The sequence below is a fragment of the Vigna umbellata genome, chromosome 4, assembly GCF_029865625.1.
Source record: "Vigna umbellata cultivar VRB3 chromosome 4, Vumbellata_1.0, whole genome shotgun sequence".
In the NCBI taxonomy this organism is placed as follows: Eukaryota; Viridiplantae; Streptophyta; class Magnoliopsida; order Fabales; family Fabaceae; genus Vigna; species Vigna umbellata.
This window is the reverse complement of record NC_142168.1, coordinates 45,540,313-45,545,610: the sequence shown is the minus strand read 5'-3', so window position 1 is coordinate 45,545,610 and position 5,298 is coordinate 45,540,313. Positions and strand designations below refer to the sequence as shown.

Sequence of the window (5,298 nt, the reverse complement as noted above, 5' to 3'; positions counted from 1 at the left end):
TGTAAAACCGTTCGTCTAGAACTCTCGCTTTATCTGTGTTAATATAGTTAATTCTGTACTTAACGCACATTCGTTCTTATGAGCGCTGTTTTTATTGTAAAGACTGCACTGTTTTGATTATGAAATGTAATTAATTCAAATTTATGGTTATTACTGTATTTTGGGATGTTACATTAGTGGTATCAGAGCAGTTTTGTTCTTTTAAGGACACTGTAGGTTATGAGTGCACTATGTTTTTGCTGTGTGCTTAATGTGTGTTTAATGAGTTAATTTTTCAACTCTTTGAACATGACTAACGCTCGTTTTTCTCTGTTCCCAGAGAACAAATGGCACCTAGACTCCCTCCTCCACCACAGCCCAATGAAGCTGATGCGCCCAACAACACTAGGTTGTTTGAATCAGTAATTGATAGACTACAACAACAAAACACTACCCTAATGGAGCAGAATGCAGCTGCTCTACAGAGTTTGGAGGCCGCACGCGCCAACTTTGAAGCTACTCAAAGGCAGTTAATGGAGATCATTGCTGCTACCAGAGGCACACCAGGAGCGTCCTCTTCCAACGCTACTCATCAGGCTGAATGGAGCTTGGAGAGCTTCCTTCAACACCACCCAGCCAAGTTCAGTGGGAAGTGCCTCCCTGATGAGGCAGATTAGTGGCTGCGGGACATGGAGAGGATTTACAACGCCAAGAGATGTCCGGATGAGAACAGGTTGGCGTTCACTGAATACCTACTAACCGGAGAAGCGAGCCACTGGTGGGCGAGCATGAGAGCCATCTTGACGGACGCCCAAAGCCCCATCACATGGGAAGTATTCAGAAGCAAGTTTTATGAGGAATACTTTCCAGACAGCGTTCGTTTTGCCAAGGAGGTGGAGTTTCTGCAACTGGTTCAAGGTGGAACGTCCGTTTCTGAATATACGAACAAGTTCAAGCACTTGGTTCGTTTCAACACTATGGCTACCAGTGAGGAGTGGCAATGCAGAAAGTTTGAAAATGGGCTGAGGAGTGATTTGAAGGTGTTAATTTCCAGCCTGTGTATTCGCTCATTTCCGACAATGGTTGGGAGGGCCAAAGTATTGGAGAAGAATATGGCAGAAGCAGAACAACATAAGAAGCAACAACAGGTGGGTAGGGGACCGATCGTATCTAGAAACAATGCTAATCTGAGAAGGACCCCCTACACTCGTCCAAATCAACCACCAAATACAAGTGGATCTCAAGCGCTAGTCACTGCCGGACAGTCTGGGCAACAAGGAAACGTGACTTGTTTCTAGTGTGGAGGACCACATTATCGTTCGTCCTGTCCTCAGCTGATGGGAGGAAAATTCTGCGTTCGTTGTAGAAGAAATGGGCACTTGGAGAATGAGTGCAACATGGGTGGACGCGCTGTGATGAGACCCCCGAACACTGGGAGAAATCAACCAAGAGGAGGTGGACGAGCCCAAGCTGTTGGGCGTGTATATGCTCTGACTGGTGCGGAGGCAGCAAGCTCAGGTAATCTCATATTCGGTGATTGCTTGTTGTTTGGTAAACATTGCTATGTTTTGTATGATTCGGGGGCGACCCACTCCTTCATCTCGAAGGCGTGTGTTGAAAAACTGGACTTAGAAGTGAGAGAGATGCAGTTCGACCTGGTGGTGTCAACCCCAGCGGCTGGCGAGGTTAGGACGTCCACTATGTGCGTCAGATTGTCCCATAGAAGTGGAAGGGCGTAAGTTTAAAGTCAATCTCATCTGCTTACCTCTTCAAGGTTTGGAGGTGATTTTAGGAATGGATTGGCTGACTACCAATCGCATTCTCTTAGACTGTGGCGCTAAGAGATTGGTCTTTCCCGAAGAAGATGAAGAAGAATTTTCTGTGACGCTCGGTCAGTTGAAGGAAGACATCATGGAAGGTGCCAGTTGTTTCTTAATTATGACACATGAAGATTAGGAGTTTGGAAGTTCGATGCAAGAACGATCGTCCACTAGCAACAATAATGGACGATCGGTTGTGGATGAGTTTCCGGACGTATTTCCGGAAGAAATACCTGAACTACCTCCTGCTCGCGAGGTGGAGTTCACGATTGATTTGGTGACAACGGCGGCACCCATCTCAGTTCAACCTTACCGTATGTCACCTACGGAGTTAGCTGAGCTCAAGAAGCAGATTGAGGAGTTGATGGACAAGCAGTTCATCAGGCCGAGCGTATCACCATGGGGAGCGCCTGTTCTCTTAGTGAAGAAGAAAGATGGCAGCTCCAGACTTTGCATTGACTACAGGCAATTAAACAAGCTCACCATCAAGAATAAGTACCCATTGCCAAGGATAGATGATTTGTTGGATCAACTGCATGGGGCTACAGTGTTCTCTAAGATTGATTTGCGATCTGGATATCACCAAATTAGAGTTAAGGAGGAAGACATCCAGAAGACTGCTTTCAGATCTCGTTACGGACACTACGAGTATGTAGTGATGCCGTTCGGTGTGACTAACGCACCAGCAATCTTCATGGATTATATGAATCGGATATTCAGACCTTACTTGGACAAATTGGTGGTCGTTTTTATAGATGATATTCTCATCTACTCCAAGACCCAGGACGAACATGAAGAGCATTTGAGAATTGTACTTGGCGTACTGAGGGAGAAGGAGTTATACACCAAGTTATCAAAATGTGAGTTCTAGATGAAGGAAGTTCAGTTCTTGGGGCACGTGGTATCGGCTGGAGGTATCTCGGTAGATCCAACTAAGGTACGAGCGGTATTGGAATGGGAGAGCCCCCGTTCGGTCACTGAGGTTCGTAGTTTCGTGGGACTTGCGGGCTACTACAGACGTTTTATTGAAAGATTTGCTAAGATAGTGGCTCCGCTAACTCAGTTGACCAGGAAAGATCAACCGTTCGCCTGGACCGATCGTTGTGAAGAATGTTTTCAAGAGCTGAAGCACAAGTTGACGAGCGCTCCAATTCTGATTATTCCAGACACGGCCAAACCGTTCGAGGTGTACTGCGACGCTTCTCACCAAGGTTTGGGTTGTGTGCTGATGCAAGAAAAGCGAGCGGTAGCGTACGCGTCTCGTCAGTTGAAGATTCACGAGAGGAACTATCCTACGCACGACCTAGAGTTGGCAGCGGTCGTCTTCGCACTGAAGATTTGGAGGCATTACTTGTACGGATCCACATTCCAAGTCTTCAGTGATCACAAGAGTCTCAAGTACCTTTTTTATCAAAAGGAGTTGAACATGAGGCAAAGGAGGTGGCTTGAGTTCTTGAAAGATTATGAGTTTGAACTGCTGTATCATCCCGGGAAGGCTAATGTGGTGGCAGACGCTTTAAGCAGAAAAGAGTTTCGGGTCTCGGCAATGATGGTCAAAGAGCTGAGTTTGGTGAAAAGCTTTAGGGACCTAAGGTTGCAGTTTGACTTAGGACCGAACGTTATTAAATGTTGTAACCTTAGAATCTCCAGTAATGTGTTCGACCGAATCAAGATGAAGCAACGAGAGGACGAAGACCTGGTGAAGATTTTGAATACGCTCGGTTCAGATCAAGCTAAAGAATTCAATACTGGAACGGACGATCTATTACGTTATATGGGTAGAACGTGCGTTCCAAACGATGGAGATCTGAAGAGGATTATTTTGGAGGAAGGGCATCACAGTCGTCTTAGCATACACCCTGGTATGACTAAGATGTGTCAAGACCTCCGACAGTCTTTCTGGTGGCCTGGAATGAAGAATGATGTCGCTCGTTTTGTGGCGTCATGTCTGACTTGTCAACGAGCGAAGGCTGAACACTAGAGACCGGGCGGCTTACTTCAGCAATTGGAAATTCCTGAATGGAAGTGGGACAACGTTTCCATGGATTTCGTGACCCACCTACCACGCACGGGCGGAAATCATGACTCAATTTGGATGATCGTGGATCGGCTAACTAAGAACGCCCACTTCCTGGCAGTCAATTTGAAGATGTCGATGACCAACTTAGCTAAGTTGTATATCAAGGAGATCGTTCGTTTGCATGGAGTCCCTTCGAGCATCATTTCTGACCGAGACACGAGATTCACATCTCGGTTTTGGCAATCTTTGCAAGGTGAATTGGGAAGCAGACTGCAAATGAGTTCAGCTTATTACCCTCAGACGGACGACCAATCTGAGAGGACCATCCAGACGCTCGAAGATTTACTGAGGACGTGCGTCCTAGATCACTTAGGCTCTTGGGATGAAGTCTTGCCGCTAGTGGAATTCACTTACAATAACAGCTTTCAGTCTAGTATTGGAATGGCACCATTTGAAGCTCTCTATGGTAGGAAATGCCGAACGCCACTTTGTTGGTTTCAAGAAGGAGAGAACGTGTTAACTGGACCCAAACTTATCCAGCAAACGACCGAGAAGGTGAAGTTAATACAAGAGAGGTTGAAGACGTCCCTAAGCAGGCAGAAGTCCTATGCAGATAAGAGAAGAAGACCTTTGGAGTTCGCTGCAGGAGATCATGTATTTCTTAGACTCAATCCGATCACTGGAGTAGGCAGAGCCGTTCGTCCAAAGAAGCTATCCCCCAAGTTTGTCGGGCCGTATCAAATTTTGAGAAAGATCGGACCAGTGGCGTATGAATTGGCCTTACCACCTCAACTGTCGAACCTTCACCCCGTTTTCCACGTTTCCCAACTTCGGAAGTACATAGCGAACCCCTCTCACGTACTGGAGTTGGAAGACGTTAAACTTCGTCAAGACCGAACGCTGGAGTTACAACCAGTTCGTGTGGAAGACAGCCGCACCAAGTTATACAAGGGAAAAGACGTTCGGTTAGTGAAGATGGTGTGGGACGAAAAGACTGGCGACTCTACATGGGAAGTGGAGGATGCTATGAGGGACTTGTATCCTCACCTATTTCCGGGTAAGATTTAATTTTCGAGGACGAAAATTTTTGTAGTTAGGGGGAATGTCAGACCTTGGAAAATTAACCCAAACCCCACCTGTTAAATCTCATTTATTACACCCTAAACCCTGCTCAGGTGCATTAAAAACGCACTCCCAAACTCTGCACACTGACGCCAGGTGTCAAGAATGGAAGGTTCGAAAATCAGTAGTGGAAGACAGGTGTCCGTATGAGAGGGTGTGATCGTTTTAACTTGGGAAGAAAAAGGAATTCTGAAACCTTATTCCCACTCTCTCTCTGCATGCACCCTTCTTCCTCCTGAAGACTGATTTTCATTCTCTCCTCCTTCTCTCTAGAAAGTTTCCCTCTTCTCTCTACTGTAACTCAGTACTTTCTTCTCTGATCAACATTCAGAAACCGTAGGAGCATTCTCTGAGCCG

At 46.2% G+C, this 5,298-nt stretch overlaps 1 pseudogene; it reads left to right on the top strand.

The window, feature by feature from the left end:
• Nucleotides 1-326: 326 nt before the first annotated feature.
• On the top strand, nt 327-1,718 carry LOC148200366 (uncharacterized; annotated as a pseudogene).
• The last annotated feature ends 3,580 nt before the right edge of the window (nt 1,719-5,298 follow it).